We start from the raw sequence: 15600 nt of genomic DNA on the forward strand, positions 1-15600 counted from the left end.
TCACTCACTTGAGATGCAAAATAAAGTCTTGGAAAATTAAGTGAGTTTATCTTTAAAACAAAAACAAATATTTGATAGTGAGTTATGTAAACTTCCATTTGAAGTCAGTTTATTTTTCTGAGCCCATTGGCAGATATTTGTTCTTGTTTTAATCATAAACTCACTACATTTTGACCAGTTTCACAGAAAACAAGACATTAATAGTAGAAGTATTTTACTACTTTTAAACCAGAATTGGTTTAAGAATCTTTATACATTTGCACTGGAGAAAAAAGATAAAAGAACATCATTTTTTTTGCTGTGTGATCAGCAGTAGAAGTTATTTCCATGTTGTGAGCAGAGCGATTTAAGCTTTTTTTGTAAAATGAATTAAAAGTAATGGTTATCTGCAAGTTGTATTTTCAAACACTAAAGTGTTCTCATACATTTACATTTAGAGAACATACTGATGTATTGAGTTCCCTTCAATTTTTTCCTTCAATTTTCTTTACAAGGTCTTACAAAAATCTTACATGTACCTCCACAAATCCTGCAGAAACCCTGTAGGTCAAGTGCTCACAAAGAGCTTAAGTAAACCAATATCCTTCAAAAAGGTCTCTTCAATATAACAGATAAATAATATAAGTAAAAATGAAATAGTCAAAGCCTATTTGCACTGTACATGCTGGTTTCGGCCTCATTAGGATCTGTGGTCATGTCATCATTCTCATATAGTGAAAACACCTCTGATTCACAGCTACCTGCACAACTATAAAGCACTCGTATTGGCATAAAGTAGCCTTGTTGAGTAAGGGTAAAATGCACAAGATATAGTACCTTAAATGCCCTGAAGATGGCGATATCACTTATTTTGTTGCAGAAATAAACTGCTGCTGAAAAAGTTAAGTGCCATGCAAAACATATGGGTTTTCTCAAACAAACGTCTCAGTTTGAAGGATCCTTGGAAGGCAGCCTTCGTTTCGGGTCCTTCATTCAGCTCATTTTGAAGGATGCATCGGCTGTATCCTTCATGGCCTTAAATCATCCACAATCCTTTACATATTCCAATTCACGAAAATAAAAGGACGGAAAATGAGTCGGTACTGAGCTTGTCTGAGTTTAATATGAAATGTAAGACAAAAATAATGTTTTCGGACATGAAAGCATAGAAAACATTGTTATCTTTTGTTTTGGTGTAAATTAATCAACACTAAAATGACAATAATGTAAGCCAATGGGAGACACAGACAGCTATCATTCACTGTATTGCAATAATAAAAGCCAGTTTAAAATGAAGTTTTAATAGTATTTTTTTGGCCTGACCGCGGGGGCGGGAACGTGTGACATAGCCATGCCCTCTTACTAGACCGTCTCATTCTAGCGTTTAATCGCTGAGGAGACACAAGCTTACAATTTCGGACGCAGCCATTGTGTAATAATTGCATTACTCCTTACAGATATATTGGAGTGAATAGTACAGATACTTATTCAAAAATGTTAAGAGTAAACATAATATCCTTGATGCTCAGTAAACTACAAAGCAGCCAAAAAGATACTTAAGTAATTAAATTTACTCAAATATTTAACACCATTGACTGATCACTGTGTGCAGATGATATGTTGACTTTATATCCCCTTTTCAAATGTTTACGTTTTGTTTTTGCCAGATTTTCAGTAGGCCTACTGCTAAACACCTTGAAAAGGATTTAGAATCACACACAAAAAGTATCACAGCAAGTATAATTTATTTGAAAGAAAGACACTTTACACACAAAACAAACTATTTAGAAGTTGGTAACACTTTAAGGACTGTTAACATTGGTTAAATACATTATTAACATGAACAATGAAAAAAACATCTTCTAAAGCATTTTCTAGTCTTACTGTTAATTTCAAAGTTTATGAATTCATTATTAAAATAACTTTGATCAGTTAATATTATTTAATGATGATGAGCTAACATAAACTAATACAATTGTATTTCTTAACATTTTTAGCAGAGATTTATAAATAGCCTACTGTGAGAAAACTGTAACAATGATCAATATGTTTGAGAGTCCGAATTTCTTGATTTCTTGAAGGTTCTCTTACGAGAGTTTCTCTTGTACTGCGTAATATCTTACGCTATGGGGAAAACCACTTTTCCACGAGATATTGAAGCCAAAAATTATCCTTAATTTTGAATTAATATAAAACGCGTTGCAGCAGCATGCAGACATAGGCAAGGCGGCTTGCGAGCCTATTGGCTGACCTGCAGCAACATCAGCAGCCTATCGAGAGAGGCCCTGCGTGACGCCATATCCAATGGGGGCGCTTCGCGCCACTACATCACGTCCCGCCGAAATAGGCGTGGCCTTGACCTATAAATATAGCTCCACAGGCTGATACAAACTGATTTTTCATCTCTTCAGCGAAGCTCACGCATCGCTGGATCGAGAATGAGAAGCCGCGCCGTCTGAGAAAAAGCCTTCTGCGGGACGATCTTTTGCATCTGAAGCCGCTGGCCTTCATCTCGCCGCCTTCAGTTGCCGTACCTGCTACGCTTTCCGGGGTATATATCCTTTTACTCTGCCGAGTGTGTGTTCTCCGCCGCGACTCACACTCTCTCTCTCTTATCTAAAAGAGCAAGCGTCTTTTTAAAGATGCCTCATTCCTGTGGCTCCGGCCGAGCCGCACTCAGCGACGGGGACCGCCATGTCATCTGCGTTTCCTGCCTGGGTGATTATCATGCAGCTCTCGCGCTCACTGACGGCGGCTGCCATCATTGTGAGCTATTGCCATGGCGACTCTGAGGACTCGCCTGGTATTTTACTCTCCGAGTCTGCACTTCCACCCGCTATAGTGCCGCGCCATATAAAGCGCCGTACTCAACGGATCCCCGAGCCTTCTCCAGCCTGCGAAAGCTTGACGGTTCGCCAGCTTCGCCAACTTCACTCGAGACGCTCACCGATGGACAGCGGCCGCCATCTGCCGCCGCTTCCGCCATTGGTGATGACGAGATGGCTGCTTCTGTGGAGGAGGACAGCTGCTCTATCCTGGCGTCGGACAGTGAGGATTGGGCGAGCTCTGTGGACCTCCCCCCCTCTGCCCGCGAGTCGTCAGGGAAATGGGCCAGCATTGAATCAGAGCTGATACATCTGCTCTCACAGGCCTTATGGCTCGCGCGCGCTCTCGCTCCCTCTCGCTCTGCCGGACGCCGCCCCCCTCCGCGTCGGCCCTGGCCGAAGATTGAGATAAAGCCCGAGGCCTCAAAGTCTTCCTAGCCCTCCTAGGTAAGCAACGGTGTTTAAGTCTCGCTGCGGCCAGACTCGCACCGAAAATGTTCGCTCATTCAGTTCCAAAAAATTAGACTGTTCCAGTGTATTCTGCAGTAAACAAGCCGGTACCACGGCCCGCTTGCCTGCACACAAAAGCCATTTTACGGCGACGCAGATAAATCACATGAAGAATGTAATTTCTGGTATCCTGGCCATGGCCGATGGTGTTATGAGTGTAATAAAAAATGCACTGAAAATTTTTCGCTTGTTCAGTTCCAGAAAATGCGACTATTCGAGCGTATTCTGCAGTAAACAAGCCGGTACCACGGCCCGCTTGCCTGCACACAAAAGCCATTTTCACGGCGACCCAGATAAATCACATGAAGTGTATTTTCTAGGGGTGGGAATCTCTAGGCACCTCACGATTCGATTCGATTACGATTCAGAGGCCTGCGATTCGATTCAAAAGCGATTATCGATTATCTGAATCTTTTGTGTGTGTGTGTGTGTGTGTGTGTGAATATAAATACTTTGCTTTAAAAGTACAAAGTAATGACCCATAAAGAATTAACGTACAATATATTTTATTAACATTGCAAAGAACCAACAGGAAAATAAATGTGTGCCTGAACTAGCAGCATACTTGTAGTAAATTAATAATATAACAACAACAGGTGTTCTGACGATTCATGCTACCCATCGAGATGTGCTACTTACTGGTGCATGTGCAGACTCATTTTTCTTCTGCTTACCACGCCCATAAATCTATGCATCCTTGCTGTGGATACTTGTAGGAAACTTTGACAGGTCAAAGATGAATATTTGATGATAATTTTTACTTTTCACACCGTTTTAAAAATAAAAACAGTACATTATACTGTACTCTTAACTTCGAATTTTATTATAATTTTATTTCATATAATAATATCATTTTTACTTGTTATATCAAATGTGATAATTGCTAGTTCATTTAAAATATCCAAATATGCTCCCCATACACTTACCCTGATTAAAATGAAATAACGATGTTATTATATTGTGAGATTTACACCATTATGGAAACAATAGAGAATGAATCAACATTATCTATGATCGATTTGCGTTTGGGTAGCATTTTTCGACAAGGCAGCAGAAATCGTCTGAACACCGGTACAGCCCAGAGCCATAGAGAGAAACGGCTCTGGTACAGCCGAGTGTTTTTCCTCCTCTGGGTGGAAACGTGTCATATGGCTTCTCATATTTGTCGTGTTGCCGAAATATTTTAGTTTTATTCTACAAAGCTTACAACTAGTGTGGCTCTTGTCCAGCTCCTTTCCCCCTTCAACTTCATAGAAGCCAAAATATTTCCACACGTCAGCTTTTAACGAGGAGGGTGTTTGGATTTCGCGCTCAGCCATCGCGTCTCTGTTATGTGCGCACGCCACAGACAGATGGTCCGGGCACTGCACTTCCGCGCTTCAGAGTTCCGTCTTTTGCGTTCTGTCAATATTACGTCATTATAAATAGGCTACATATCTAAAAAAAAAAATTTTTTTTTTTTGAAAATCGATTTTTAACATTTGTGAATCGATTCAGAATCGTCCACGTCCGCATCGCGATGCATCTAAGAATCGATTTTTTCCCCCACCCCTAGTATTTTCTGTATTCCGGCCAGCTCAGGCTGACGGTGTTTTCTGTGCAGTAAATGTGCCCGCTGTTCCGCTCCCACGTTCTCTCACAGACAAGTTGAGCCCCACGGGGTTTTGTCCCACTCGCTCTCTCTACGCAAACTGCCATGGAGAAATCGAGCGCGGCCAGCGACTCATGTCGATTGTGCATTACATGTAGTGAATGTGCCCACAACCCAGTGCCCACAAACACTACACTATGCATGTCCCGCGGTTTCTGTAAAACGAAACCAACACACATTCAGTCAACTCAGGCAGACGGTGTTTTCAGTGCAGTAAATGTGCCCGCTGTCCCGCGCACACATTCACTCACAGACATGTTAAAACCCATGGGGTTCACCCCGCTCATTTTCTCTTCGCAAACTGCCATAAAGAAATCGAGCGCGGCCAGAGCGCCCGCTGTGATCAGCGTGCCCCCCGCCTCAGATGCTGCAAGCACAGTGTTTACAGCACACCGTAGCTCTCCAGCCGCCACTAAGTTGCGGCCAGAGCCCAGATCTCATTTTACCCCTAGCGGGGTATCAGAATGGGTGCTGAACACTATAGAGAGAGGCTATTCGCTGCAGTTCGCTCAACGTCCCCGCCGTTACACGGCACGTGTCGAAAGTACGGTAAAAAACGAGGTAGCTCATCTACTTCGAGCCGAAGTAGCGAAACTACTGAGCAAAAATAAATCCCGCTCAAAAGGTTTCAGAAAATGCTGGGCCTAATGGCCTCGGGCATGGGCCTCCAGTCTGTTTCGCCTCAAGGTCGATCTGAAATGCGTCTCAGCTCTGGAACTTTGGAAGGTGATCGACTGGTATCAGTAAGTCGTGAGTCTGGGGACTTCCTCGAGTGTGAAGGTGGTGTCCACGGACGCCTCCACCTCGGGATGGGGAGTGCTGCTCGAGGGCAGACGTTCTTTGGCCAGTGGTCAGAACGGGAAAAGCTTCTACACATAAACTGTCTGGAAATGATGGCAGTCGACAACGCGCTGAGGCGTTTTTGTCCCCAAATAAAAGGTCACCACGTCCTGTGGTGCTGAACACTTTAGAGAGAGGCTATTCGCTGCAGTTCGCTCAAGGTCCCCGCCGTTACACGGCGTGTCTCGAAACTACGGTAAAAAACGAGGTAGCTCATCTACTTCGAGCCGAAATAGCAAAACTACTGAGCAAAGGGGCCATAGAACCCTTTGGTTGTAAGCAATTCAGAATGCTTACAACCAGAAAAATCCTCGCCCAAGTTCGTCAGGAGGACTGATTTATGTCAATAGATCTGAAAGAAGCTTATTTCCAAATACAAATAGCGTCACGTCACAGGCGTTTCTTGAGATTCGCCTTCGAGAGCCAGGCATATCAAGTCAAGTCAAGTCATCTTCATTTATATAGCGCTTTTAACAATGTAGATTGTTTCGAAACAGCTTTACAGAGATAAACATATAATTTAAGGTAACAGAGATTGGTTTGGTTTTATAGTGGCTCTTGAAAAATGTTTTTTCCAGCTAAAGTTAGTTTTGATTGATTCACTTCCGTCTAAATGATCATTTGTTATTAAATTAGGGGCCGCTAAGACGACACCGTTCTCTCTAAACAGACTTTAAACGTGAACCTGTGATAGACGCTGATGGCGTTCACATGCGCATTAAGAATTGATTCTATAGTTATGTGCGTTTGAATATATGTGCGCAGGTTTGTAATTCCTTACAAACCATGCCTAAACAAACTACTTGTCTATAAATTTTGATGCAGAATTTTTATTTTATCTTATCACTTTGGTATAGGGATCCTCCATAGGGAGAGGCTAGTTGGCACTTCAGCACTGCATTGTCATCAGGTCCAGGCGAAAGTCCTTCGTCAGATCTGGAAACGGCCTGGATCCAGCAGGCTGCGGGAAAACCTCGGGATAAACAAAGACCCTAAAATTAGAGTAGATGCCATTCTTCTTATGATGTAACGAGTACATCAGGATTTGAGGGAAGTGTTCCCAGTTCCGGCTGACCTAATCTAAGCAGCCTAATATTGAATTATAGAAGTCTATAGAGTGTTATGTGAATGCTAGGTCAAAGAGATGTGTTTTTAGTCTAGCATTGAACTGACAGACTGTGTCTGCTTCCCGGACAATGTTAGGAAGATTGTTCCAAAGTTTTGGTGCTAAATAGGAAAAGGATCTACCGCCAGCAGTCGATTTATATATTCTAGGTATTATCAACTGGCCGGAGTTTTGAGATCGCAATAGACGTGAAGGACTATAATGCGTTAAGAGCTCGCTTAAGTACTGGGGAGCTAAACCATTTAGTGCTTTGTAAGTAATCAGCAATATTTTAAAATTTATACGATGTTTAATAGGGAGCCAATGCAGTGTTGACAGAACCGGGCTAATATGGTCGTACTTCCTGGTTCTGGTAAGAACTCTAGCGGCTGCGTTTTGAACTAGCTGTAGTTTGTTTATTAAGTGCAGGGCAACCACCCAGTAGAGCATTACAATAATCTAGCCTTGATGTCATGAACGCATGAACTAGTTGTTCCGCATTTGTCAATGAGAGCATATGACGTAATTTAGATATATTTTTAAGATGGAAAAATGCGGTTTTACAGACACTAGACACGTGACTTTCAAATGAAAGATTGGTATCAAAGAGCACACCCAGGTTCCTAACTGACGACGAAGACTTAACAGAGCAGCCATCAAGTGTTAGACGGTATTCTAGGTTATTACGTGTGGAAGTTTTTTGTCCAATAATTAGAATCTCTGTTTTTTCAGAATTTAGTAGTAGGAAATTACTTGTCATCCAATTTTTGATATTAACTATGCATTCCGATAATTTTGTGAATTGGTGAGTTTCGTTAGGTTTGGAAGAAATATAGAGCTGAGTATCATCAGCATAACAGTGAAAGCTAATTCCATGTTTCCTAATGATATCTCCTAAAGGTAGCATGTACAGAGTGAACAGCAGCGGTCCTAGTACTGAGCCTTGTGGTACGCCATACTGAACTTGTGATCGATAAGACATCTCTTCATTTACTGCTACAAACTGATAGCGGTCAGATAAATATGATTTAAACCATGCTAATGCAATTCCACTAATGTCAATATAGTTTTCTATTCTATTTAAGAGAATGTTGTGGTCAATGGTGTCAAATGCAGCACTAAGATCAAGTAACACTAATAGAGAGATACAACCACGATCGGATGATAAGAGCAAATCATTTGTGACTCTAATGAGAGCTGTCTCAGTGCTATGGTGCGGTCTAAATCCTGACTGGAAATCCTCGCAGATACCATTTCTTTTAAGAAAGGAACACAGTTGTGAGGATACTGCCTTTTCTTGTATCTTTGACAGAAAAGGTAGATTTGAGATCGGCCTGTAATTGACTAATTCTTTAGGATCAAGTTGCGTTTTTTTAACAAGCGGTTTAATCACAGCCAGCTTAAAGGTTTTTGGTAGGTATCCTAGAAACAAAGATTAATTAATGATGTTAAGAAGAGGATCTATGACTTCTGGAAGCATCTCTTTCAGTAGTTAAGTCGGTATAGTGTCTAACATACATGTTGTCGATTTAGATGAATTAACGAGTTTGCAAAATTCTTCCTCTCCTATGGCAACAAATGAATCAAATTTTACCTCGGGGAGACTATAATGCACTCCCTGATGTGATATTGTAGTAGACGGTTGCATAGTTATGATTTTGTCCCTAATATTATCAATCTTATAAGTGAAGAAGTTCATAAAGTCATTACTGCTGTGTTTCTTGGAAACTTCTGGGCTGGAAGCTTTCTTTTTCGTTAGTGTAGCCACTTTTTCAAATAAATACCTTGGATTATGTTTATTTTCTTTTAATAGGGTTGAAAAATAAGCAGATCTAGCAGCTTTTAAAGCCTCTCTGTAAGCAATCGAGCTCTCCTTCCATGAAATCCGAAATACCTCTAGTTTTGTTTTCTTCCAGTTGCGCTCCATTTTTCTGGCTGCTCTCTTAAGGGCTCGGGTGTGCTCGTTGTACCACGGTGTTGGACTATTTTCTTTAATCTTCTTTAAGCGCAACGGAGCAACTGTATCTAAAGTGCTGGAAAGGAGAGAGTTAAAATTTTCTGTTGCAATATTAAGTTCTTCTAAGCTATCTGGGATGCTGAGACGATGAAACTGATTAGGAAGATTATTGATAAAGCAATCTTTAGTGGCAGAAGTGATAGGTCTAACATACTTGTAACACGGAGTTGGCTTTGCAGCCTTGGCTAAATGTAATTTACATGAGACTAGATAATGTTCTGAGATGTCGTCGCTCTGCTGCAGAATTTCAACAGCATCAACATTGATTCCATGTGATAATATTAGATCTAGAGTATGATTACGACAATGAGTAGGTCCTGACACGTGTTGTATAACTCCAATAGAGTTAAGAATGTCTTTAAATGCCAATCCCATTGCATCTTTACCATTATCTACATGTATATTAAAATCACCAACAATTAGGACTTTATCTGCAGTCAATACTAATTCTGATAGAAAGTCAACAAATTCTTTGATAAAATCTTTATGGTGCCCTGGTGGCCTGTATACAGTTGCCAGCAGAATTCTCAAACTTGATTTATCGTTTACATTATATATTTTACATTCCGCAGCAACACTTCAAAAGAAATATATTTCAAACTAGATTTTTTAGTGGTTTTGAAAATATTACTATAAATTACAGCAACACCTCCCCCTTTGCCTTTCAGGCGAGGTTCATGTTTATAACAGTAATCATGAGGGGTGGACTCATTTAAAGTGATGTAATAGTCTGGTTTTAGCCAGGTTTCTGTCATACACAGCACATCTAGGTTATAATCTGAAATCATATCATTAACTATGAGTGCTTTTGAAGTAAGGGATCGAATATTCAGCAACCCAAGCTTTATCGTTTGTTCATCTGTATTATATCTATTTTTTATTTGTTGAATATCAATTACATTTTTAACCTTAGATCGGTTTGGACGTTTTTTGGATTTCCAAATTCGGGGAACAGACACAGTCTCTATATGATGATATCTAGGTGAAAGAGCCTCTATGTGATGGGATTTATCTGACCTTGGTGACGCGAGTCCGCTAGCAGACGGTCGGTTTAGCCAGTTTGTCTGCTTCCTGACCTGAGCCCCAGATTGTCATGTTTTGTCTCTAAGACTATGAGCCAAATTACTAGAGAGAAGAGCAGCACCATCCCAGGAGGGATGAATACCATCTCTTTTCAACAGGTCAGGTTTGCCCCAAAAACTTTTCCAATTGTCTATGAATTCTATATTATTTTGCGGACACCTCTTAGACAGCCAGCCATTGAGTGATGACAATCTGCTAACTATCTCATCACTCCTTCGAACAGGAAGGGGGCCAGAGCAAATTACAGTGCCTGACATCGTACTTGCGAGTTCAAACACCTCTTTAATATTAATTTTGGTGATCTGCGACTGGCGGAGTCGAACATCATTAGTGCCGACGTGAATAACAATCTTAGAGAATTTACGATTAGCATTAGCCAGCACTTTTAAATTTGCTTTGATGTCAGGCGCTCTGGCTCCCGGCAAACATGTGACTATGTTGGCTGGTGTCCCTATTTTCACGTTCCGTGTAATAGAATCGCCAATTACCAGGGCACAATCAACAGAATTCTCAGTGGGTGTTTCACTGAGTGGGGCAAATCGATTTGTTGTGGTAATCGGAACGGAAGAGTGGTATTTTGATCCGCGACTAGAGCGATCCCTCACTGTCACCCATCTGCCTGGCTGCACAGGCAATAATTCAGCCGGAACCGAGTCATGTAAAGAGTTCACTATGCTAGGCGCATCCAAAGTAGAATCTAAAGCTCTAGCACACTTACTATCCTCAATTAAAGTTTGGATGCGTGTTTCTAATTCTGAAATCTTCTCCGTCAGCCTGACTGTTTCCTTGCATTTATCACATATAAACCCTATATTGCCGACGGGGAAGGCTATACTAAACATGTAACATGAAGTGCAGATGACAATAACAGGACAAGACATTACTCACCGTGTTTGTTGACTGATTCTTACTCACCTGGGCTTTTTATGAACTCAGAGGCGCGGGCGCGCGAGAGAAAAATAGATTAATAACTGAGCGCACGGGTGGCGCGTTAACAGGCTAGTGAGTTACTAGCGTGTTGTTCTAACAATAACGGAAGCTAGCGATGTCAGGTTAATCTGAGATGTTGTCTAAGCTGTATTTAGTAGTATAAACAACTAGAAATGGTAGTAAATGATGGTTCAAAACAGAAAGAAATACAAAGCTAATACGAGGCTTAGACGGCGCTTACAGCCTCGAAGCAAACAAAACACATAAGGCAGCTAGGCAGACAGGAGCAATCGATCAGGATCAGGAACAGCAATCGAACAGCAATCCTGGCAAGCAGCAATACGGGGCCAAGCCGCTGAAGGGGCTGTAGCGCAATACGGAGCCAGAAGAGCAAATACAGTAGAAATAGAATGTACATGAAGAACAGATAGGTTCAGAAGTACAGATAGGATGAAATCAAAATTAACAGAAGGTCTGATGAGAATGAACACAGAATGAAGTAAAAAAAACAGGTTTATTTCTAATCCAAGAGTAAGAAAGATTAGTACAGCTCTTACCCGGATAAGAAAGGAATTGAAATGACAAGTTTATACACAATTTTAAAGTTGTCCCTCATAGGACTCAAACCCACTATCTATGGGTCAGGTGTCTGTCACTCATCTTGTTGTGCCACTTGGCAGACACACATTTACACAGCTGCCAAAATTCAATAGTTTCAAGAGAGAATCAAGTCAAAATTAAGAATTTTGAAGAAAATGAAGATCATAGAACAATGAATTGTACATACAAGCACTGCATGTTGTATGTGTAGCTTCAGATGAGACCATTCTTAGGCACAATGCCTGGAACAGATGCAACTTCTGCATCTTTTCCTGCCACAGTACCTCATGCGGTCTGGGTACATGTCACACAGGATTCGAACCCACGACCGCAATGGTTCTGGATTCGTGGTTTAGCAACTTGCGCCACTCAGAGTACGTAAATTACACAGCTGCAGAGGAGAGGCTTCAGTGTAAGAATAAGCACACAAAATCATGTTAACGAGATTAGCATGCTAAGCTAGCTCAATGCTAATGTAGCTTATGGTTATCCTGATAGCGCCGCATTAGAAAGAATGGCATCTGGTTAGCATGCTAACCAATTATTATGCTTAGCTAACTAGCATAAGGCAACAAACACAGGCTAGGTCAACTTCGGAGACGAATATCTCGGGAACGGTAGCGAATATAAAAAATCTGTTCAGTCATTTCTGTGCGGCTTGGTCCAAATAACATCTGATCAAATTTTGGACAAAATTGAGCAAGATTTGTGGGAGGAGTAGCGAAAAAACGGTTTTTCATTTGCTCCAAAATGGCAGACATTCACATTGTTGGAAAATGAAAACGAGATATCGTTGGAATCGGTATCAGCCAAGGAACATAATGACATAAAGAAATCAAATTTTGAACTATATTTGCAAAAGTTATAAGGTATATACCTTTGGCACATTAGGGGGCGCTGTGTTCAAACCTCTCGGGTACTTTAAAGCCATGCAAATGATGATCCATACTAAATTTTGTGAAGATATGTCAAATAGTTTAAAAGATATTGCAAATTATGACTAAATTCAGAATGGCTGACACGTGGTACATCTAATCCTGGCAAAATCGGTATCCACTGATTTGACGTGACACAAGGAATCTATAGATACCACATTTATGATTTTCTGACTAACTGTTCAAAAGTTATTGGCTAAAATAGCTATTTTTCATATCTCATGAACCATAGGTGGCGCTGTTCCCAACTTTGACCTGGACTCTCAGATCCTGCTTCCGAAGCCAACCAATTTTCGTTTCGATTGATCAAAATTTGGCCGAGCTATAGCTTCTGAACCAATTTTGGGTCGACCTTGTTAAGTTTGCGACATCATAACTTTTGATCAAAGATGAATAAAAAAATTCTGTTCAGTCATTTCTGTGTGGCTCAGTCCGAAGATCATTTGAGCACATGGTTGGAGAGAATTGGACAATATTTGAAGGAGGAGTAGCGAAAAAACTGTGTACTGTACATTTCAAAATGGCCACTACTGTAATGGGCGGGGTCTTAATGTAAGGTATTGGTTGTGATCAGAATGATGAAAGGAATCAGGTGTACCAAGATTCATGTCTCTAGATCAAAGGGTTCAAAAGTTATAACCATTTCAATGTTGAATTTTTGAACTGGTGGTGGCGCTATAGAGTTGGTCCTCGAGACCAAGCACAGCAAGTACAGCAAGCACAGAAAGCACAGCAAGTACAGCAAGCATAGCAAGCACAGCATCACATCAATTACAGCAGATCAGCAAGTACTGTAAGCACAGGAGTGCAGCAATTACAGCAGCACAGCAAGTACAGCAAGCACAGCAGCGCAGCAATTACAGCAGCGCAGCAAGCATTTAAGCATCAACAGCAGTGCAGAGCTGGAAGAACAAAAACAGCAGAAATTGAATGTACATGAAGAACAGATGGGTTCAGAAGTACTTATGGATGAAATCAAAACAAGCCGCTTTAGCGCAATAGATTAGAACAATAAAGGAAGCACCACAATTTTAATACTCATCCAACACAGGGTTCGAACCCACTACCGGTATGGCTCAGGATTAGTAACACATGATTTAGAAGACTGCCCACTCAGAGGACGTACAATCACTGAGTGCAGAGGAGAACCTTCAGTGTAAGAATGAGCATACCAAAGCATGTTAACCAGATTAGCATGCTAAGCTAGCTTAATGCTAATTTAGCTTATGACGTGGTACATCCAATCCTGGCAAAATAGATATCCTCGGATTCGACATGACGCAAGAAATCGATAGACACCAATTTTCTGATTTTGTGACTAACTGTTCACAAGTTACAGCCTTTGAACCAATTATGGGTCGACCTCGTTAAATTTGCGACATCATAACTTTTTTTTCCAGTATAGCAAAAAAATTGGGAACAGTACTTCTATGCGGCTCGGTCCGAAGATCATTTGAGCAAATTTCGGACAATTTCGGACACATTTTGAAGGAGGAGTAGCGAAAAAAAATATTTCAAATATCATTGAAATCGGCATAAGCAAAGGAATATATTGACATAAAGAAATCAAATTTCAAGCAATGTTAGGAAAAGTTATAAGCGTTTTTTCAAAAAACAATGATATCTCTGGAACACTAGGTGGCGTTGTGATCAAACTTCTCAGGTACCTTCGTGCCATGCTAATGATGATCTATACCAAATTTGGTGAAAAAAATTTAAATAGTTTAAAAGATATTGCAAATTATGACTAAATTAAAAATGGCGGACACGTGGTACATCCCATCATGGCATAATCGATATCCACGGATTTGGCATGATGCAAGGAATCCATAGATACCACAATTATGATTTTCTGACAAACTGTTCAAAAGTTATTGGCCAAAATAGCAATTTTTCATATCTCATGACCTCTACCTCATGGCGCTATTCCCAACTTTGGCATGGAACCTCAGAACATGCTTCCAATGAAGTGTACCAATTTTCGTTTGAATTGATCAAACTTTGGCCGAGTGTAAGTAGGCGTCCTTCAGGTCGATCGCTGCAAACCAATCCTTCGGCCGTATGCATTCGAAAATGCATTTGAGCATCTTGAACGGCATCCTGTGAAGGGAGCGGTTCAGCACGCGCAAGTCCAGGATTGGCCGTAACCCACCGGTTTTCTTGGGGACAATGAAGTAGGGGCTGTAGAAGCCGGACCTCATCTCGGCTGTAGGGACAGTCTCGATTGCACCCTTCGCCAGCAGGGTGGCAATCTCTGCTCTGGGGCAGAGAGGGGGGCATAGCCACCGACAAAAGTGGAGCGGACTCCCCAAGCGGGGAGGAGACCGTGCGAACTGAATCGCATAGCCGAGCCTGATGGTCCCTGCGACCCAGCGGGACAGACGGGGAAGCTCTAACCAGGCTCCCAGGAACTGAACCAGCGGGATCATGCGAACCACAGGCGTCCCCCCGGAGGGGCAGCGAAGCGGAGTAACTGGCCCAGACGTGGACGGCATAGCGGCCCAATGTGGGGGCACAGTTAGCAACCACGCCCTGGCAGAGGGGGCCAGGGGAGGACCAGGCTGGTTGTCCCGCGGGGGCCTGCTCTGCCAGGGGTCTGGCGACAGAGCAGGACAGGGGCAAAGCGGTCCGTGGACGGCACGCCGTGTCAACCACCTCTGGGACAGAGGGGGACGAGGAGAGCACGGCTTGTGGGCGGCGCTCTGTGACGTCCGAGAACTCTCTGTGCTCAGAGACGGGAGAGTCAGCTCTTTGGAGAATAAGGATTCTTCCCCGGCCCTCCCCCGGGGAAAGGAGTGGTCCTGCTACCAACTCCTGGAAAGGACTGAGTCTCATCTCTGAGGAGCCCATCTCAAGAGCGCCGCTTAACCCGGCGTGTAGCGGGGTGCGGGGCTGGAGAGGACTGCTACAAGCCGGGTATAGCGGCGCTCTTGAGACGGGCGCCCTCGGCGGTGGGCCGAGGGATCTGAGCGGACGGCGGGGCCGTCGGGACAGAATCAACCTCAGGCTGCTCCATCGCCGAGGAGCCCGTCTCAAGAGCGCCGCTATACCCGGCTTGTAGCGGGGGGCGGGGCTGGAGAGGGCTGTGGCGTCCGCCCGCGGCCCCCAGAGCCGGCCCGTGAACG

This window comes from Siphateles boraxobius, unplaced genomic scaffold (assembly GCF_051911475.1).
Source record: "Siphateles boraxobius isolate OS27281-9 unplaced genomic scaffold, OSU_SipBor_1 22, whole genome shotgun sequence".
Classification (NCBI taxonomy): domain Eukaryota; kingdom Metazoa; phylum Chordata; class Actinopteri; order Cypriniformes; family Leuciscidae; genus Siphateles; species Siphateles boraxobius.